Source organism: Bombina bombina, chromosome 1 (assembly GCF_027579735.1).
Source record: "Bombina bombina isolate aBomBom1 chromosome 1, aBomBom1.pri, whole genome shotgun sequence".
NCBI classification, from domain to species: domain Eukaryota; kingdom Metazoa; phylum Chordata; class Amphibia; order Anura; family Bombinatoridae; genus Bombina; species Bombina bombina.
This window is the reverse complement of record NC_069499.1, coordinates 1,365,268,201-1,365,291,905: the sequence shown is the minus strand read 5'-3', so window position 1 is coordinate 1,365,291,905 and position 23,705 is coordinate 1,365,268,201.

The window sequence follows — 23,705 nt, the reverse complement described above, 5'->3', positions numbered from 1 at the left end:
AATTTATTATAGTGGCGGTGACGTTGGCGGCGGCAGATTAGGGGTTAATACTAGAATAGTTTTATTGCGGTGTGGGCTATGGCGGTTTAGGGGTTAATACTAGAATAGGTTTATTGCGGTGTGGGCTATGGCGCTTTAGGGGTTAATAATTTAGTTATTACTTGCGGTGTGGGCTATGGCGTTTTAGGGGTTAATAATTTAGTTAATACTTGCGGTGTGGGCTATGGCAGTTTAGGGGTTAATAATTAGGCTTATTGCGTTGTGGGGTATTGTCGGTCTAGGGGTTAATATATTTATTATTAGTAGTGAGAAGGGAGATTGCGGATATAGGGGTTTTACGTGTCAGGCTTATTTTTGGGAGGCAGGTTAGACTTTAACGGAAAATTTAATATTTTGTTTACTTTTCTTAGGCGCCGGCAGTTTCTAAAGTGCCGTAAGTCACTAGCGACTCCAGAATTTTGTAGTTATGCTCATTTCTGGACATCGCTAGTTTATCAGACTTACGGCACTTTAGGAACTGCCGGCAGGGTATATGTAATACCCCGATGTGCGAGGTGAAATTACGGGCGTCACAGGTTCCCACGCTTGCGCCGAAACCTGCGCCGTTTATCGGATCACGCCCCTGGAGTGAGTAAGACATAAATGAACATGACACTTTACTTAGAAAAAAATATTTTCTAAGCAAAGCACCATTTATCATTAATGTTTGCGCACTCCACTTTTCTGCTAGAATTACATATAGCCCCTCATTTGATGCGTCAGAGGGTGTACTTTCTACTTTATGTAGCCTAATTTAACTTCCCAGGTGGCTAGAGCTGTTTAACTGCAGATATGGCAACCTTAAAAATCTTATTTAAAAAATATCTTTAAACATTTAGGGGTGTTGTCTACAATTAGACAGTTGTAGCCACCTGGGAAATTAAAGGGACATGAAACCCATATTTTTTATTTCATGATTTAGAAAGAGCATGCAATTTTAAATAACTTTCTAATTTACTTCTAATATTTAATTTGCCTCATTCTGTTGAGATCCTTTGCCGAAAAGCATATCTAGATAGGCTGAATAGCTGCTGATTGGTGGCTGTACATAAATGCCTCATGTGATTGACTCACCCATGTTTATTGCTATTTCTTCAACAAAGGATATCTAAAGAGTGATGCAAATTAGATAATAGAAGTAAATTGGAATGTTGTTTAAAATTGTATTCTCTACCTGAATCATGAAAGAAATATTTTGGGTTTAGTGTCCCTTTAAGATACAGTATACAAGGTACACAGTTTTGAAAAGTACACCCCTGGGTGCATCAAATGAGGGGCTGCATGTATTGCTAGCACAAATTTGGAGTGCGTAAGACATAAATGAACATGTCACTTTGCTTAGAAAAAAATATTTTCTAAGCAAAACACTATATTCCATGAATATTTGCGCACTCCACGTTTGTGTTAGAAGTACATATAGCCCCTCATTTGATGCGTCAGGGGGTGTACTTTCTACAAATGGGTACTTTATGTACCCTAATTTAACTTCCCAGGTGGCTAAAGCTGTTTAACTGCAGATATGGCAACCTTTAAAATCTTATTTAAAAATTGTCTTTAAACATTTAGGGGCAATGTCTACAATTAGACAGCTGTAGCCACCTGGGAATTTAAGATACAGTATACAAGATAAACAGTTTTGGAAACTACACCCCTTGGCGCATCAAATGAGGGGCTGCATATCTTGCTAGCACAAATTTGAAGTGCATAAGATATAAATAAACATGTAGCTTTGTTTAATTTTTTATTTTATTTTTTACAAGTGTGATATTCCCTTATTTGTTGCACACTTCAGATTTGTGATACAAATACAAATAAGACCTCATTTGATGCAGCTGGGGGTGTAGTTTCTAAAATGATATAGTTTTGTTGTCATATCTTAAAGGGACACTAAACCCAAATTTTTCCTTTCATGATTTTTAAGCAACTTTCTAATTTACTCCTATTATCAATTTTTCTTTGTTCTCTTGCTATCTTTATTTAAAAAGCAGGAATGTGATGCATAGGAGCCGGCCCATTTTTGGTTGAGAACCTGGGTTATGTTTGCTTATTGGTGGGTAAATGTAAGCCTCCAATAAGCAAGCGCTATCCATGGTGCTGAACCTAAAATGGGCTGGCTGCTAAGATTTACATTCCTGCTTTTAAAATAAAGATAGCGGGAGAATGAAGAAAAAATGATAATAGGAGTAAACTAGAAAGTTGCTTAAAATGTCATGCTCTATCTGAATCATGAAAGAAAAAATTTGGGTTCAGTGTCCCTTTAACTTCCCAGGCAGCTGAAGCTGTTTAATTGCTGCCAACAATACATTCAATTTAAAGATGCTTTTTGTTAAAGTCTATCAAATTGACACATCAGCAACAAAACAGTAGAAAAACACAGTGAAATGTTCTCAATTTCTGCTTATTTTAGACAGGTTACCTACTGCAAATATTTAGCAACACAGGTTTTGATGATAGAGTTTAGAAAAATAAAATTACAAACTAACTTATTGAGTGTGGAGTAAAAAAAAACAGAATTTATGTTTACCTGATAAATTTCTTTCTCCAACGGTGTGTCCGGTCCACGGCGTCATCCTTACTTGTGGGATATTCTCTTCCCCAACAGGAAATGGCAAAGAGCCCAGCAAAGCTGGTCACATGATCCCTCCTAGGCTCCGCCTACCCCAGTCATTCGACCGACGTTAAGGAGGAATATTTGCATAGGAGAAACCATATGGTACCGTGGTGACTGTAGTTAAAGAAAATAAAATATCAGACCTGATTAAAAAAACCAGGGCGGGCCGTGGACCGGACACACCGTTGGAGAAAGAAATTTATCAGGTAAACATAAATTCTGTTTTCTCCAACATAGGTGTGTCCGGTCCACGGCGTCATCCTTACTTGTGGGAACCAATACCAAAGCTTTAGGACACGGATGAAGGGAGGGAGCAAATCAGGTCACCTAAATGGAAGGCACCACGGCTTGCAAAACCTTTCTCCCAAAAATAGCCTCAGAAGAAGCAAAAGTATCAAACTTGTAAAATTTGGTAAAAGTGTGCAGTGAAGACCAAGTCGCTGCCCTACATATCTGATCAACAGAAGCCTCGTTCTTGAAGGCCCATGTGGAAGCCACAGCCCTAGTGGAATGAGCTGTGATTCTTTCGGGAGGCTGCCGTCCGGCAGTCTCGTAAGCCAATCTGATGATGCTTTTAATCCAAAAAGAGAGAGAGGTAGAAGTTGCTTTTTGACCTCTCCTTTTACCTGAATAAACAACAAACAAGGAAGATGTTTGTCTAAAATCCTTTGTAGCATCTAAATAGAATTTTAGAGCGCGAACAACATCCAAATTGTGCAACAAACGTTCCTTCTTTGAAACTGGTTTTGGACACAGAGAAGGTACGATAATCTCCTGGTTAATGTTTTTGTTAGAAACAACTTTTGGAAGAAAACCAGGTTTAGTACGTAAAACCACCTTATCTGCATGGAACACCAGATAAGGAGGAGAACACTGCAGAGCAGATAATTCTGAGACTCTTCTAGCAGAAGAAATCGCAACTAAAAACAAAACTTTCCAAGATAATAACTTAATATCAACGGAATGTAAGGGTTCAAACGGAACCCCCTGAAGAACTGAAAGAACTAAATTGAGACTCCAAGGAGGAGTCAAAGGTTTGTAAACAGGCTTGATTCTAACCAGAGCCTGAACAAAGGCTTGAACATCTGGCACAGCTGCCAGCTTTTTGTGAAGTAATACCGACAAGGCAGAAATCTGTCCCTTCAGGGAACTTGCAGATAATCCTTTTTCCAATCCTTCTTGAAGGAAGGATAGAATCCTAGGAATCTTAACCTTGTCCCAAGGGAATCCTTTAGATTCACACCAACAGATATATTTTTTCCAAATTTTGTGGTAAATCTTTCTAGTCACAGGCTTTCTGGCCTGAACAAGAGTATCGATAACAGAATCTGAGAATCCTCGCTTCGATAAAATCAAGCGTTCAATCTCCAAGCAGTCAGCTGGAGTGAAACCAGATTCGGATGTTCGAACGGACCCTGAACAAGAAGGTCTCGTCTCCACACTTTATTACTGCAATTGCGAAAAAACATGAAGGAATTGTTCAAAATTCACCAAATTTTCACCACAGCGTCTTAAAGCCTTGAAAATATTGCACACCAATTTTGGAAGCTTTAACCCTTAAAATAACGGAACCGGAGCCGTTTTAAGCTTTAAACCCCTTTACAGTCCCTGGTATCTGCTTTGCTGAGACCCAACCAAACCCAAAGGGGAATACGATACCAAATGACGCCTTCAGAAGTCCTTTATAAGTATCAGAGCTCCTCTCACATGCGACTGCATGCCATGCCTCTCAAAAACAAGTGCGCAACACCGGCGCGAAAATGAGACTCTGCCTATGCTTTGGGAAAGCCCCTAAAGAATAAGGTGTCTAAAACAGTGCCCGATATTATTAAATCAAAATACCCAGAATAAATGATTCCTCAAGGCTAAATAAGTGTTAATATCAATCGATTTAGCCCAAAAAAAAGTCTACAGTTTAAATAAGCCCTTGTGAAGCCCTTATTTACAATCGTAATAAACATGGCTTACCGGATCCCATAGGGAAAATGACAGCTTCCAGCATTACATCGTCTTGTTAGAATGTGTCATACCTCAAGCAGCAAGGGACTGCAAACTGTTCCCCCAACTGAAGTTAATTGCTCTCAACAGTCCTGTGTGGAACAGCCATGGATTTTAGTTACGGTTGCTAAAATCATTTTCCTCATACAAACAGAATTCTTCATCTCTTTTCTGTTTCTGAGTAAATAGTACGTACCAGCACTATTTGAAAATAACAAACTCTTGATTGAATAATGAAAAACTACAGTTAAACACTAAAAAACTCTAAGCCATCTCCGTGGAGATGTTGCCTGTACAACGGCAAAGAGAATGACTGGGGTAGGCGGAGCCTAGGAGGGATCATGTGACCAGCTTTGCTGGGCTCTTTGCCATTTCCTGTTGGGGAAGAGAATATCCCACAAGTAAGGATGACGCCGTGGACCGGACACACCTATGTTGGAGAAAATACACTTTTTTCATATTTTATGCTTTATTTTTTTAAAACCTGTTGAGACATACACATATAATGGCCTCCATTACATATGCAGCGTCGCCCGCAAAACCCTCCGCCGCCGGATTTTACGCGATTTTGGTATTACATATACGGCATAGCATACAAGTTACGCACGTATATTTCTCCCTTCGGCCGTAATTTTTATCCCCATAGACTAACATAGAACAGCCGCGCAATTTGGTATCCAATATGCAGCGTAAGGACTTACGCGCGCAGAATTCAGAAAACCTACTCCTTTCTCATCTCGCCACATATTGCAGGCGCAGCAACCCTTGCACTGACTAAAAAAGAAACGCAACTCCCTGGAAGCCTTAACAAACACATACATTTAAGCAGCATCTCAAGGTTAAAGGGACAGTATACTATGATACTGTTTTTTTAAGGTTTATTTGTGTATTTGAAATAGTTTGAAGCCACAACATAATCAAATGGATTGAGCTTGTAGGTACTTTATCACATTGTGGACATATACTTGCTTATTTACTTTAAATTTCTTCTCAAAACAATACACAATACTTGGAGGAGAGAACAATGAGAAATCATAAATGTATTACCTTTATCTCTTTAGAACCCACTGGAGTGTAATTTATTCTAACGTTAACACAGCTTGGCATTTATGCCAAAATATATAAAGGGACAGTCAAGTCCACAGAAAACCTTCTTGTTTTAAATAGGGCATGTTATTTCAAACTACTTTCAGATTTGATTCTAACACTTGCTTTGTTTTCTTGGTATTCTTAGTTAAAAGCTAAACCTAGGATGGCTCATATGATAATTTCTAAGACCTTCTTGAAGGCCGCCTCTTTGCAATTGTGTCAAACCAATCACAGACAACACAACCTCACACCTGCAGCCTTAAAACACCTGATAATGCCCACCCTATCAGTAACATCACTACTATATATACCAAGGTGTCAATTTATATTGGATGTGAGATACATTGATTTACATCTTAGAAGTGAATATTACTATATGTACCCTTCATAAACAACTATTGTGGATGTGAGTTATAGTACAAGAATATGTCATAAACATGATAATATTACCTTTTTTTTTTTTATTGCCATTTTCACACAGGTCATATTATATGTTTTAACAATATTAGCGTACTAAAACACACCTCACATGGATCTGGATGACAATTATATGGTAAATAACAGTGGACAAGATTTATGGTGAACTATAAGAATATTTATTTCTATTTTGGCTTCTTGGATGAGGGAGCTGAGGTGACTGTAGTGGATTTCCTTGTTCTCCTGGTTTGAGAAGATTCTGGTGTTTCTGCTGGTGTGCTGGCCACAGATGATAGGCTGGAGGCAGTGTCCTGCTGGTGTGTAAAGTGCTCAACCAACACACCCAAGAGTTGATTTTGTTCTTTCCATCTATTGTCCATTTGCATCTGCATATCAGACAGAATTCGCATCATCTGTGACTGGTTATGAACACTTGAACTTAACGATGCTGCCATGTCCCTCTGTAGCTCTATGCTACATTGTTGTCTCCTCTCTTGGCTCCTGATGAACCTTTCATAGTTCCTGAAGAACCTCTCTTGGCCTCTTTGTATGCTCTCAGTGCTTGTTATGAGCCTCCTCTGGAGTGCAATGTATTCCTCACCCCGGGAAGAATACAATGCATCCACAGGCTCTGGAGCAGCAGGGCTTCTAGGTGCTTGTAGGGGAAGGGTCACCTGCATCTGCTGTTGCTTGAGGTGCAGGGTCAGCTTCAACTGCTGGTTCATGTGGGGCAGGGTCAGCTTCAACTGCTGGTTCATATGAGGCAGGGCCAGCTTCAACTGCTAGTGGGGCAGGGTTACCTGCATCTGATGGTTCTTGAGGTGCAGCTGTAGAATCTGCTATATTTCCATCTGCCGATGGTGGAGCTCATCCAATTGCTGAGGATGGTGAAGCTCGTCCAATTGCTGAGGATGGTGGAGCTTGTCCAATTGCTGAGGATGGTGGAGCTCGTCCAATTGCTGAGGATGGTGGAGCTCTCATGGTTGGTTGATAGTCCCAATGATGACGAGTGTGTGACCAATCAGCCTGTCCAATTGGAACTTCCGTGACATTGTCTGTTGGTAAAATCCCTGACTGCCATGAGATTGTGTTGTGGGGGGGGGGGGGTAAATACATGGACCCTTTGTGGCTGTCTTGGCTCCCCCTCAAAGCCAAAGGGAGTATATTCCTCTGGCCAGGAATCTTGCCAGGGGTCATATAGCAATGGTGGTGGCATCACTCCCGGGTCCTCAACTGAAGCCATCCAACCATGCTCATGACTGGGAGCATACTGTTCTTGCGGTTGCCTGAAGGGTGGTGGTGGTGGTGGCATGGATGTTTGTATCCTTGTGACAGGAGGTTCTGTGAAGGAGTCAAAGAAAGAGATGGATTAGTAAAGTCAGATATATGTCCACGTGGGCATACAATATACATTGATACATGCTAGGGCCTATACTGATTCTCATGTCAAACTTTATAACATGTGTCGTGTGTTAATCTGAGACATGTTAGTATTGCACTATTCCACCTCATATCATGAATTGCATTGTGTTAAGTAGCATTAATGTCAAATATAATTGTAGATGTTTTTGTTAGTAGGCCAAATACCATGCTCCTCATTGCGTACATGAATGTGTGATATTAAAGGATATGCCTTTGCCCTTCTCCTGCCCGAAGAGGGCACTGTAATTGTCCATGATGGCCTGGACTAGGGCAACATTTTCATCAAATGAGAAGTTGGGACATCTCAGCCTCTCATCCTCCATGGACACCTGGCTTCCTCTTGGTGTGGGTTCCTCCCTATCCTCTCCCTCCTCCCCCTTCTGTACACATGTGCACCCCAGTGACGTGCAATCCTGTCCTGTGCGTGTAATTAGACTTTTTTTGTAATAATTTGTAAAAAAAAATAAAAATTTTTTTTTTAATTTTTGTTTGTATACCCTACCCCCCCAACCCCCCACCACTTCAAAGTTCGCCAACATGGCTGCACTCAAATGCAAAGTGCAAAAGTATTTTTTTATTACCTACTCATCCATATTGCGCAAGGAAGGAGAGGCTGTGAGCCGTTCAGCTGCCCTCCCTTTGCCGCAATATGGATGTCTGAGGCTATTTTTTCATATGGGACCCGCAGAGACTGCCACCCAGTGGTTAAGTCTCTTAGTTTGCGGCCCATATTGCTCCCAAGAGGCTGCTAGTCTAAACGCCTCGGGAGCCCAGCCAATTGCCCAGCCAATCAGAGCTTGTGAGTGACGTCATCAAAGTCACTCTGAACATCGGGCGGGAAGAGACCAGACTAGACTAGTCAGTAGACTAGAGAGAGGCAGCGGCGCAATGGGCGCATAGTGAGTGAGACAGTGACTGACAACCCGGGTGTGGTGTTGTGCGGTGAGTCAGCAGCTGAGCTGATCTTCTTGGTAAGGACCTTGTTTGGTTTTGTATGGTGCAGTTGTCTTTTATAGAACTCCCTTATAATTACTGCGTGTCTTTCCAAGTTTCCACAAAGTGCTGCTATGAGGGCAGAATCATGTAAATTGCTTAATTGTGCAGATAACTGCGGGTTTTTAGTTGGGGGGGGGCCCGCGAGGGGGGGCGTGCAGTGGTGCTGGGGGCATAATTTTTTGCAGGGGTGCTGGTGGCATCATTTTATTGCAGGGGGGCTTGGGGCATCATTTTATTGCTGGGGGACATAATTTTATTGCAGGAGGGGGCTGGGGACATCATTTTATTGCAGGAGGCTAGCCTGGGGGCTTCATTTTATTGCTGGGGGCATCATTTATTGCAGTTGGACTGGTGGCATAATTTATTGCAGGGGGGCTTAGGGCATCATTTTATTGAAGGGGGCTGGGGGCATCTATTTATTGCTGGGGGCATCCTTTTATTGCAGGGGGCATAATTTTATTGTAGGGGGGCTGGGACATTATTTATGGCTGGAGGCATAATTTTATTGCAAGGGAGGGCTAGGGGCATCATTTTATTGCAGGGGGGCTGGGGACATAATTTTATTACAGGGGGGCTTGGGGCATCATTTTATTGCAGGGGGGCTGGGGCCATCATTTTATTGCAGGGGGGCTGGCCTGGGGCTTCATTTTATTGTTGTGGGCATCATTTATTGAAGTGGGGCTGGTGGCATAATTTATTGCAGGGGTCTCAGGGCATAATTTTATTGCTGGGAGCATCATGTTATTGAAGAGGTGCTGGGGGCATCATTTTATTGCAGTGGGCTGGGGGCATCATTTTATTGTAGGAGGGCTGGGACATCATTTATGGCTGGAGGCATACTTTTTTTGCAGGGGGGGCTGGAGACATACTTTTATTGCATGGGGGCTGGGGACATAATTTATTGCAGGGGGGCTCAGGACAACATTTTATTGCTGTTGGCATCATTTATTGCAGGGGGCTGGTGGGGCACCATTTATTGCAGGGGGGCTCAGGGCATCATTTTAATGCTGGGAACATTATTTTATTGCAGGGGTGCTGGGGGCCTCATTTATTGTAGCGGGGCTGGGGGCATCATTTATGGCTGGAGGCTTAATTTTATTGCAGGGGGGACTTTTGGGACATCATTTTATTGCAGGGGGGGACTTGGAACATAATTTTATTGCAGGGGGGCTGGGCACATCATTTTATTGCAGGGGGGTTGGGGACATCATTATATTGCTGGGGCATCATTTTATTGCAGGGGGGCTGGCCTGGGGGCTTCATTTTATTGCTGAGGGCATCATTTATTGCAGTGGGGCTGGTGGCATCATTTATTGCAGGGGGGCTCAGGGCATCATTTTATTGCTAGGAGCATAATTTTATTGCAGGGGTGCTGGGGGCATCATTTTATTGCAGCGGGGCTGGAGGCATCATTTTATTGCAGCGGGCTGGGGGCATCATTTTATTGCAGCGGGGCTTGAGGGCATCATTTTATTGCAGGGGTTCTGGGGGCATCATTTTATTGCAGCTGGGCTGGGGCATCATTTTATTGCAGCGGGCTGGGGGCATACATTATTACAAACGGGGGCTGGGAGCATAATTTTATTGCAGGTTGGCTGGGGCATAATTTATGGCTGGAGGCATGATTTTTCTGCAGGAGGGCTGGGCATGATTTTATTGCTGAAGGGATCATTTTATTGCAGGGAGGCTGGCCTGGGGGCTTCATTTTATTGCTGTGGGCATCATTTATTGCAGTGGGGCTGGTGGCATCATTTAATGCAGGGGGGCTCAGGGCATCATTTTATTGCAGGGGTGCTGGGGGAATTTATTTCTGGGGGCATAATTTATTACAGAAAGGGGGTGGGAGCATTATTTTATTGCAGGGGTGCTGGGGGCATAATTTTATTGCAGGAGGGCTGGGGGGAATAATTTATTGCTGGGGGTATCATTTATTAAAAAGGGGGGCTAAGAGCATAATTTTATTGCAGGGGTGCTGGGGGCATCATTTGATTGCAGGGGGCTGGGGGGAATAATTTATTGCTGGGGGCATAATTTATTAAAGAGGGGGGCTGGGAGAATAATTTTAATGCTGGGGGCATCATTTATGACAGAGAGATTTTATTGCAGGGGTGCTGGGGACATCATTTTATTGCTGGGAGCATCATTTTATTGCAGGGGTGTTGGGGGCATCATTTTATTGCAGTGGGGCTGGGGTATCATTTATGATTTGACCGCTGACACCTATTGGTGTGGTGCATGTTTACGTGAGGTGTCACTAATAAAAGCTCAATAGCAAAGCTTGGCATACCATCATGAGCCACAATACCTCAATATATGGATTTAAAATTGTATAAAGTAAAGACCAGACAACTGTAATTTTCAGCTAACCAGCTTGCCTTAGTTACAGTAAGTACCTGTCTGCAACTAAGCATAAGCAATTGACACCATTTCAGTTGCTTCCCATTTCTATACATTTTTGCTTTGGGTTTTCATGGTATTATTATATGTGCACCCTCTGTCCCTCTCCTAGATGTGCCTGCTCTCTGGGGCTCTCGGGCATCTCCCCTCCCATCATCCCTTGTAGCTCTCCCTCTCCCCACTCCACCTACTCCCTGACGGGGGGCCCACTGCTACTGCTGTCCTCTCCAATGCTGCTCTCCCTGTCACTCCTCTCCCCTCCTCCCTACCTCTCCCTGCCATCCTCACACTACACACACTTACACTCACTCCCAGTTCAATCACACACAATCACAACCAAACACTCAGCCTATCACACTGTAAAATTCAAATAAAATGTGTAAGGTGTTAGAAAAAAAAGTGTGGTGTATTTTTTATATGTATGTATGCAAAATATGTGTGCAATATGTAAAAATATGTGTAAGTGTACAAGCTTAATCAAACAACAATGCAACCTAACTCCTCTGTTTGCGCCTCTCTCTCTACTCTGACTAATCCTCCACTTCAGTGTAGTGTGCTGTAGCTCAACGAACAATCCAAACACACTGAAGAAAATGGCGGCTGCGCATGGGTTTATATATGAATTTTGAATAGCGTAATTACGTGTCACATTTTTTATATGAAATTGCGGTTTATTTTTAAGAGTGTTAGCCTAATTAGCATAAAACTACTCTTTATTGGCACTTTCCGTGGACAAAATACTGGCGGAAGTTACTTGCGACGACTAAAATGTGTATTTGCGCACACTTCAGAAGATCACCAGTTTGTCCTACTTATGCCAGTTTACCATATAACGGCACAGTATATGTAATACCCCGATGTGCAAAGTGAAATTACGGGCGGCGCGGGTTCCCACGCTTGCGCGAAACATGCGTCGTATATTTAATTGTGCCCAATAATGGTATATTTAGAATCTGCTAGGTCTGCTGAAAAAAACAATATGTATTTTTGGTATAGTTTATTCACACAAACTTTACTGCTAAAAGTGTTTTAACTGCAACAAAAGCTCAAAACCAGCTTAGCACCCAGGTGGGAAATGGCTTAGCAGCCAAAGGGTTAAAAAGCACCATGGGTCAATCTTACGCGTTGCGCACCGCGACAGGGTGCTTAGTCATAGATAAAACTCACAGGTAATATTGCATACATTTAAAGACCATTTCCTCCAATCATGTTACAAACACTCGTAATTAGATACATCATTTCATTGTGAATTTACACTTTATTTACCGCAATGGTTCATAGTGAAATGGCTAAATGTAAAAGCTAAAGATAAAAAAAAAAATAAAACCTGCTGATAGCAACAAAGTTGCGCTAAGTTGATAATCAAAGATTTACCAATAAGTTACAATGTATCATAAAGGAAACATTTTTGAATCTTCATTTAACTCAAATGTAGTTGTAAGCATACACATTCATATGTTCTATAATAGGATATAGGAATGAATTAGACATACATGCTTGCCATGGAACATGTCTTGTGGTATAATGTACATCTCAAAAAGTCAATATCACAGGAAAACACAGAGGGGTAGATTTACCATTGTGTGGACGGACATGATCCGCTGTAGCGATCATGTCCACCGCACATCGATAAATGCCGACAGCATAAGCTGTCGGCATTTATCATTGCACAAGCAGTTTTGGTGAAAATCGGCTGCTAGCAGGGGGTGTCAATCAACCCGATCGTATGTGATTGGGCTGATTGATGTACGCAGCTTTAGAGGTGGCGTGCGAGTTAAAGAGCAGCGGTCTTAAGCCCGCTGCTTCTTAACTCCTGTTTCCGGTGAGTCTAAAGGCTCACGTGGAAACAGAGGCATTGGGGCCGATATGGACCTTGTTAAATCAGCCCCCAAAGATCATATTATAGTAGATATAGCATACAAAAGATGTAATCAACAAAATAACACATGTCCCACTCCTGGTTCATACCCAGTGGTACCTTAGTTTTTAGTTTATAAATCCAAAATAATTATTTTTTGTTTAAAATTTTGTATTTATCCCCACCCGTTGGTGGGACCTTGACCAAGTCTATAATCTTTATCTTGAAATTTGGTGTATTCATAAGATGTACATTATTAAAATGTTTTGGAACTGCTGAATTTCTGTTAAAATTTTTAATATCCCTGAGATGTTCTCTAGTACTAGATCTTAAGGTCCTGGACAATTGTCCCACATATTGGGCCCCACATATCTTACAATCCAAAAGGTAAACAATAAATTCAGTTAAACATGTGGTATAAAAAGCAATTAAAAAGGATTCCTTTGTTACATAACTCTGAAAACTGCCTGTGAACTCCATTACTTTGCATGTCAAATAGTTAGTAAGATGAGACCTATAATTGCCAACACTACATAGCCAATTAGTACAACTTCCTATATTGGAAAAAAATTGACTAGGAGCTAGTTTAGAGACTAATGTTGGAGGTTTTTTTAGCCACAAATTTACATTTAGCAATGATCAGGGCCATCTTTAATATTGACTGGACCCTGGGCAAAAAATTTCTTGCCCCCCCATGCAGTTTCACTCTCCACCCCAAAATCCCCAAAAAACAACTAAATCAATTAAAAATTGATTAAAAATAAATAATCATTTAAAAAAAATGAAATAAATTGCAATATGTGAAACTGGACTTAAGCAGTACTAATAAGTAAATAAATATATAAATTCCTCCGCTGTGGATTCATTTAATATTCTTTTGAATGTGATTCTAGTGTGAGGTTAGCTGGTTAAAGAGATTTAGGGCAGCCAACAGGAGCAAAGCAAGGTAAAGACTGAGGAGGAAGCATGGAGGGGCAGACAAATATAAGTTTACTGACTGGAACAGCAGAACTACTATGGGAAGCTGTAAAATCTGAGACAGAGAGAAAACAAAAACTATAAAAATAAACCTTACATTAATGTGTGAAGTATCAGCATGACACTATACATCAGCCACAGCAGCACATGTCACTTCTTTGCTAGGAACAAGTTCCCTCTCACCCTGCACTAGACAATGCTGCATGGGGAGGGGTGTGTATGCACTCACTTATTTTTCCCACTGACACCTTTCTACAAAGCACTGTTCCCCTAACAAACTTCAGTTAGTTGATCTTAGGGCCACAGCAGAAAGAGCAGGGCTAAGGGGACCAGCAGACTGGATGCTGTCTGTCCAAGGCATGGATACAGTGTGAGATGAGTCACACAGTCTCAAGACTGAAGAGAGCAGTGTATGCAGCTGCACAGATGCTCAAATCCTCACGTCCTTGCCGCTCCAGCTTTCTGCTGCATGCGCCTACAGTCAGCCCTACCCAGAAACAATCCCCACCACCAGAGCAGTGACCTGGTAACAGTGGTAACCCCAGTAGGACCTTTTCTGATGCAGTGGGAATGGCTGGATACCGAGTTAGGGCTTTGCATTCAGTGCTGCACAGTGCACATCTAAAACAGCACATGGCAATAGCTTGGCATGTTACATGACACCGGCACGGTCTGGCACAGTTTAAAAAAAAATAAAAATATATAAACAGAGTACTTTTGACTGTGACAGTATTAGGACTGAATGTGTGTGTTCCCCATGTCACATCAGCAGTCTGGTATGAACCATAAAAAAAAATAAAAAATTTTTTAGGACTCTTGGGCCCTTCAACAGAAACCGGGCCCTGGGCAGCTGCCCCTTTTGCCCTGTGTTAAAGATGGCCCTGGCAATGATAGGGGCCAAAATTGTATCACCATTCAAAATTACCAAGTATTTTTGAAGTATCTTGCAAATTCTGGCATAATGTAATGAATAATCAGTTGAGAAAACAACATTATCATGTGAAAATGTGTTATTCTTACTCATATTGTTAGACCTATTACTTAGCTCCCAGTTCTTTATTTCCTCAAATGTTGCATCTAACGGTCTAACGGTCTTAATCTACATCTTAAATCCCTACCTTCTAATTCATAACTGTGTAACGTACTTGCGTTACACCTCAGCCTCATAAACTAGCTTCTAGGTATAGAACTCACACTGACCCAGATTACAAGTTGTGCGGTATGGCTATTCTGCTCGCATTATAGCCTATACCGCAACCATCTATTCCGCAATCAAAGACCAATAGTTATGGATTTTGCAAAACAAAAATGTTTCACAAAACTCAACAAAATAACAAAATCTAACATTACAGAAAATATCAAACTAAATTATCCAAAATAAAAAAGATATTCCTAATCTAATACCCCGTTTAAAATAAAAAAGCCACCCCAAAATAACAAAACCCCCTAATCTATAAACTACCAATAGCCCTTAAGAGTGGGTTTTTTAGGGCATTGCCCTAAAGATACCAGCTCTTTTACCCCAAAAAACTACAAAGTCCCCCCTAACATTAGAACCCCCTACCCACAAAATAAAAAATCCTAACTAAAAAAAACTAATCTACCCATTGCCCCAAAAAGGGCATTTGTAAGGGCATTGCCCTTAAAAGGACATTTAGCTCTTTCAATGCCCATTAAAATAAAAAACCCTAATCTATAAAAAAAAGCCACTACAAAAAAAATAAAAAAAAATCCTATCACTAACCCCAAAATCGGTACTCGCCATTCTTGAAGAACAGCGCTCCATTTGCATCCAGCGCGAAACAATCTGCATCCTGCATTTAAGCAGCTCTCATCCTATTGGCTGATTCAAAATTTTCAGCCAATAGGAATGTAAGGTACCCCAATATAAAAGGGGTACCTTGCATTGAATCTTCAGTGTGCGGCATATAGAGGATCCTCCACGTTATCCGCCTCTGCTCCGCGGCACCAGGCTGAAGATTGAAGATGGTCTCACGCTGGATGAAGATGGAGCTGTCTGGAAGAAGACCTTCACTGCCGGATTTCAGGAATGGTGAGCACCTATTTCGGGGTTAGTGTTAGATTTGTTTTTTTTACATTCTGAGTTTTTTTTTACTGCTGACACACATAATAAATTATAAAAAATACCCCAAGTAACCCTTCTGCACTGTGTATTAGTTAGTAGTCTATATGTTTCCCCCCCCCACATTTTGTCTTCTGCGTGTAGCAGTTTAAAATGGCCACAAAACTCCTCCCATACATGACGTGGGCACTTCTGAGTGTTCGGCTGCAGCATAGTATGATCGACTCCCAAGTTGAGCACGTTTATTTCTTACATTAGACACGGAGCCTTTAAAAAGAGAACGTTTGTACCACTGGATGATATTGTTGAGATCATTCTGGGCCCTTTACGGATCATAACATGGCAACACTGCAGATAATGAGGCATCTTACCAAAAACAAAATTAATTACTCAAGACCGGACCATTTTTGGTTCAGAACCTCGGTTACGCTTGCTTATTGGTGGCTAGAAATTGATAATAGGAGTTAATTTGAAAGTTGCTTAAAATTGCATGCTCTATCTGAATCATGAAAGAAAAAAATTGGTTTTAGTATCCCTTTAAGATCTCCTTATCTTGTTCCTTTTTTAATTTTTTTTTTTAAAAAAGAAGTTTTAATGATTTATTTTGTTTTATTGTCTTTTCTGAGTTATAGATACATTTGAGGAAAGTTAACATGAGCTATGTATATAACCAATTAAAGGGATACTAAACCCAAATTTTTTCTTTCATGATTCAGATAGAGCATACAATTTTAAGCAACTTTCTAATTTACTCCTATTATCAATTTTTCTTTGTACTCATGCTATCTTTATTTGAAAAAGCAAGAATGTAAGCTTACGAGCCGGCCCATTTTAGGTTCAGCACCTGGGTAGCTGTTGCCGATTGGTGATTAAATGTAGCAAACCAATCAACAAGCTCTACCCAGATTCTGAACCAAAAATGGGCCGGCTTCTAACCTTACATTCCAGCTTTTTCAAATAAAAATAGCAAGAGAACTAAGAAAAAATAATAGGAATAAATTAGAAAGTTGCTTAAAAAATTGCATACGCTATCTAAATCATAATAGAAAAAAATTTGGGTTTAGTATCCCTGTTCTGTCCATATAGTCATATGTACATCTTTAAATGCTATTTTAGTTCTTGTGCTCCCTCTAGTGTTATGTTTTATTATTGTATTCAATTTAATGTATATTCTATGTGCTACCTCTGACCTTTTTGAGGTCACTTCCTGCCTCCATTTTTGTTTCACTTGTGTGTGTAAATTAGTTTCACTTTCAATGTGTAAAGTTTGCTAGAACTTTCTGCTAATAGCTTTGCAGAGGCAAATTCTTTTTACCTGGCAATTACCACTTCTGGAACCTCAAAATTCTTGTTTTGCAACAATAAAGCTTGAAGGATTCATAAATCTCTGCTGTGGAATTTGTCTGAGTTAAGCTACTGCTGGATTCTGCTAACTGTAAGTAGATTGCATGTCTAACTTTCCATCAGAAGGCAGTCATCTTGCAAACAGTAGATGAAAACAGAATAGTAAAAAGAATACCTTCAGAGTTATTAATCTTCAATAGAAAGATTCATGTTTGTTAACCTGAACACAGCTCAGTGTGTAACTAATGACTTTATATAATATAAATAAGAAGCTGCATTGCTTGCTGTACACAGCTCAGTAAATGTTTCTGCATTTAACAAGAAAGATTCCATTAAGCATCTGCACTGTCTCACACAAGATAATCTGCAGCTGAGAAGTGTACACTGAACTTTTGTATAAACTGTCAGTTTCCTCAGAGAAATTTATGACTGCAATTAAAATAGCTCTAATCTAGTTACTTAAAATGTCTGAAAAAGAAATTGCAATACAAACTACATTGTCACAGGAGAGAGAGCAGAACATTAGACCACAGCGTACAATAAAACCCACTGAGAAAGTCATACAAAGTTATCAAGCTGAGATAGATGAATTAGTGAATGCATTGGATGAAATGTGGGAGAAGCTTAGAAAAAGTGTGTCTTTAGCAAATGAAATTCCTGATGACAAAGAACAGTTAAACAAGATTGCTGACAGACTTAATGCTTGTTATGAAAATTATGAAAGGTTGTCACGCAAATATTTTAATCTGCTATCAAAAACTAATGTTGAGGAAACTGTGCAAATTCAAACCCAGTTTAATGAATCTAATCTACAGCGCAAGAAACTAGTGCAAAGCACATTAGCAGCAGTTGAAAGCAGGATTGCAGACTTGCTAGAATCCAGATCACTGCGTGCTGCCTCAACAATTCGCTCTGCTAAATCTAGAAGTACTTCCTCTTCATCTATAAGCTCTGCCATGATCAAAGCACGTGCAGAAGCAGAAGCTGCAATGGTGCGCGCCTCTTTTAGCAAAAAAGAAGCAACAATGAAAATGGAGGCAGCAAAACAGGAGAAGGAAAAAGAATTAGAAGCAGCAAAATGGGAGAAGGAAAAAGAATTAGAAGCAGCAAAATGGGAGAAGGAAAAAGAATTAGAAGCAGCGAAAAAAGAAACAGATTTAGAAATACTGCAAAATGAAAAAGAAGTAGCTGTCGCCATGGCAAGATTAAAGGTACTTGAGGCAGCCAATACAGAAGAGCTCCTAGAATATTTTATCAGTCTGGTCGGATCAGACTACCCAGAGAAGAGAACATGTGATTATGTTCTTAACCAGAGTGGAAAACACTACAACTCCTTTGAAGAGGAAGAAGGAGGCAATGCTCATAAAGACAGAGGTTGGAATGATGTGCACCCTACCACAAATTATATACATCTCAATAGCGATCCAATTGCTCCAGCCAGAACGGATGCAATTCAGCGAATAAGCAGCTCAGGTGTCAATGCACTAATCACACAACCTCTTGTAAACAAACAAGTATGGGGTCCATCACAGTCACCTCCATTAAGATCAGTGAAAGAAAAGGCTTCAGTTGGATTAAATGTATCAGCGAACCCATACTATCCCTCAGTATTCAATCCCTATTACCCAAGTGATCTTCAGGCACCTCCAGTAACAAAGACTGAAAGGTTAGAGATGTCTGAGTTTGCAAGGTATATGATTCGATGTGAGCTTACTAATACAAGTCTTACAAAATTTGATGATCTGCCAGAGAACTACAGGTCTTGGAAGTCTACATTCAAGACTGCTGTTGAAGATTTAGGTATATCTGCTAGAGAAGAGCTTGATCTGCTGGTAAAGTGGTTAGGTGATAAATCTGCAGAACGTGTCAAGAGGCTCAGAGCTGTCCATGTAGACAACCCAGTTGCAGGTTTAAAAATGGTTTGGGAACGTTTGGATCAGACCTATGGTAGTCCAGAAGTAATTGAAAATGCCCTTTTAAAGAAAATCCAAAAATTTACAATAGTCACAGTTAGGGACAACCGCAAGCTACAAGAGTTAAGTGATCTTCTGCTGGAACTAGAAGCAGCTAAAGCAGATCCATGTCTATCAGGACTGAGTTATCTTGATACTGCACAAGGTGTGAATCCAATTGTGGCGAAGTTACCTCATGCTTTTCAAGATAAATGGGCAACACAAGGATCAAGATACAAGCAAGAGAATAATGTATCATTCCCTTCCTTTTCCTTTTTCAGTAAGTTCATCCAAGACATAGCAAAGACAAGAAATGATCCAAGTTTCTCTTTAACCAAATTAAATCAGTGGGTGGTGACTTCTCCAGAACATGAGAAAGAAACTTCAAGATTCAAGAACTCAAAGAAGTCAGTATTTGTCCAAAAGACAGATGTAGCACCTTCCAGACAGGAAATGCAAAGTGAGAAATTAAAAAATTTAATTCAAGAATGCCCATTGCACAAGAAGCCTCACCCACTTAAGAAATGTCGTAGTTTTAGAGAAAAACCTTTGCAAGAACGCATAGAGCTTCTTAAAAATTATGGACTATGCTTCAGGTGCTGTGCTTCAACAGATCATCTTTCTAGAAACTGTAAAGCCAATATTAGATGTTCAGAATGCAATAGTGACAGACATGTGTTTGCTCTCCACCCAGAGTCTTCAAGTTCCCTTCCACTTGAAAGTATTGCCCTGCTGAAAAGCATGGCGGGGAGAAAGCAGAAGAGACAACAAACAAAACATCTGTTGCTTCAAAATGTACTGAAATATGCGGTGAAGGACTTAGTGGAAGGTCCTGCTCTAAAATATGTCTTGTTAAAGTGTATCCTAAGGGAGAGCCTGATAAATCAGTAAGAATGTATGCAATTCTGGATGATCAAAGTAATCGATCACTGGCTAGAACTGAATTCTTCAACATATTCAACGTAAATGGTAATCCTTCATCTTACACCCTTGGTACATGTGCAGGTCAGTTTGAAACAAAAGGAAGAAGAGCTAGTGATTTCATAATAGCTTCTATTACAGATAGTATACAGTTGCCTTTACCTACACTTATTGAATGCAATCAAATACCAGATAACAGGGATGAGATTCCTACGCCAGAAATAGCACATTACCATCCTCATATGAAACACATAGCAAGTTGCATACCAGCTCTAGATAAGAATGCCCAGATATTGCTTTTACTTGGTAGAGACATTCTAAGAATACACAAGGTACGCCAGCAATGTAATGGACCTCATAATTCTCCATACGCTCAGAGACTTGACTTTGGCTGGGTAATAGTTGGAGATGCCTGTATAGGAAAGATCTACAGAACAGATATTACTAACTCCTTGAAAACTAATGTGCTAATTAATGGACGTCCATCTTACTTTGAGCCATGCCCAAATCACTACCATGTAAAGGAGAAACCTGGAATCTATGAACATTCATACTATGCCAGTCAAGATGATATAGTTACTCCCTTACCAGATGATGACAACATTTTAAGTACAGTGTTCCACACAACACAGCATGACAATAAACTAGCTCCTTCTATCGAAGATAAAGAATTTCTCAAGTTAATGGACAAAGAGTTTTACAAGGATGACTCAAACAGTTGGGTAGCCCCTCTGCCATTTCGCAATCCAAGACAAAGGTTACCTAACAACAGAGTTCAAGCACTCTCTAGGCTTTCTTCCTTACAACGTACTCTAGAGAAAGATCCAAAGATAAAAGAACACTTTGTATCATTCATGCAGAAGATATTTGAAAATAAGCATGCAGAACCAGCTCCTCCACTAAAAGAAGGTGAAGAATGTTGGTATCTTCCTTCATTTGGCGTCTATCATCCACGCAAACCAGGTCAAATAAGGGTTGTGTTTGATTCAAGTGCACAGTATGAAGGCATGTCACTCAATAGTGTTCTTCTTACTGGACCTAACCTTACTAACAGTCTCTTAGGAGTATTGATCAGGTTCAGGAAAGAACCTGTAGCATTCATGGCTGACATACAACAGATGTTCTATTGTTTCATTGTTAGAGAAGACAATAGGAATTACCTCAGGTTTTTGTGGCATCGCAACAATGATACTAGTGCTGAGATAATAGATTATCGCATGAGAATGCATGTCTTCGGCAACAGTCCATCACCTGCAGTGGCAATATATGGACTGAGAAGAACAGCTCAAGAAGGTGAAATTGAATATGGAACAGATGCCAGACAATATGTAGAAAGAGACTTCTATGTGGATGATGGAATCAAGTCTGTACCGACAGATGAAGAAGCCATTGATCTGCTTAAAAGAACACAAAAGATGCTATCTGTAGCAAACCTAAGGCTTCATAAAATAGTCTCAAACAGCAGAAAGGTGTTGAAAGCCTTTCCTCCAGCAGATCATGCAACGGACCTCAAAGACTTGGATCTAGGTACAGATACACCACCTGTACAACAAAGTCTTGGTCTACATTGGACCATATCAACTGATGAATTTGTTTTCAAAGTTTCTACTGATGAAAAGCCATACACTAGACGTGGTGTTTTATCAATTATTAACAGTCTTTATGACCCACTGGGGTTTGTAGCTCCAGTGACTATACAAGAAAAGTCTCTGCTTAGACAGCTTTCATCTGAGTCAAAATCCTGGGATACTTTACTACCTATAGAGAAACGTCAGATGTGGGAAAAGTGGAAGGATTCTTTGAAGGCTCTTGAAAAGCTCTGTATTCCACGGTGTTATGCTTCTATATCTCTATCAACAGCAACAGTAACAGAGATCTACATCTTTTCAGATGCATCTACAGAAGCTATTGCAGCAGTGGCCTACCTAAAAGTGACAGACATTGAAGGAAATCCATATGTATGATTTATTCTCGGCAAGGCTAAGTTGGCACCTAGACCTGAACACACAATTCCTAGACTTGAATTAAGTGCAGCTGTTTTAGCAGTCAAAATAGCTGATCTTATACCAAGTGAAATAGACATCAAACCTGATGCTGTTAACTTCTACACAGACAGCAGAGTGGTGTTGGGATACATAAACAACCTAAGCAGAAGATTCTATGTATATGTTAATAACAGAGTAGAACGCATCAGGAGATCTACAAAACCAGAGTAATGGCAATACGTTCCTACTGACAAAAATCCTGCAGATCTTGCAACCAGGTCGTTAACTTCAGCACAATTCATGAAATCTACATGGTTGACAGGACCACCATTCTTGTTATACTCTACAGATACAACATCAGCCAGTACTACATTTGAGCTTGTAGATCCTGAATCTGATAAAGAGATCCATCCTCAAACTACAACACTTGTCACCAGTGTTACCAATGAAAAATTGTCTTGGCTCATACCGCTTTGAACGTTTTTCAAAATGGACATCACTCATACGCACCATTGCACATTTGATTCACATTATTCATTGCTTCCAACACCAAACTTCTGGAGAACCTGAAGATTGTCATGGATGGCACCTATGTAGAAAAAACCCAACTGCAAATGAACTAAATTTTGCAGAGAATATTATCATTCGTTGTGTGCAACAGGAAGTGTACTATAAAGAAATCAAGTGTATAAGTAAGAAAGTTGATCTTCCCAAGGACAGTCCACTTTGGAAATTGAATCCAATTATTGATGAAGATAATTTACTGAGAATTGGTGGTCGTCTAAAATATGCTAATTTGGGAAGTAACAAACAAAACCCATTAATTATCCCTGGTCGTCACTATGTTGCTACACTGCTCATTCGACACTACCATGAGAAAGTCAAACATCAAGGTAGACATTTTACTGAAGGGGCAATAAGGTCAGCAGGACTGTGGATCACTGGTGTAAAACACTGTATCACTACTATACTCCACAAGTGTGTTAAATGTCAAAGATTAAGGGGAAAATATCAAGAACAACAGATGGCCGACTTACCACCTGAAAGGACAAGTAATGAACCTCCTTTCACACATGTTGGTCTGGATGTTTTTGGCCCATGGTGAGTAATTATACGTAAAACAAGGAGGAGGACAAGCTAACAACAAGAGATGGGCTGTTCTGTTCACATGTTTGAGCATTCGTGCCGTACATATTGAGGTGATTGAATCTATGGATACCTCAAGCTTCATCAATGCCCTGCGAAGATTTTTCTCTATCAGAGGACCTGCTAAGCAACTACGTTCTGATTGTGGAACAAACTTTATTGGAGCATGCAATGAACTACAGATTAATACTAATCACATAGAAAACTATCTAAGTAATAATGGTTGTACATGGATATTCAATCCTCCTCATGCTTCTCACATGGGCGGACCTTGGGAAAGGATGATTGGTATTGCAAGACGCATTCTGGATTCTATATTGTTTGACTCAAGCTCAAATCAACTCACTCATGAAGTCTTGGTAACATTCCTAGCTGAAGTAATGGCTATAATTAATGCTCGACCGCTGGTGCCCGTTTCTTCAGATCCAGAGTTTCCAGTTTTATTGACACCTGCTACTCTTCTTACTCA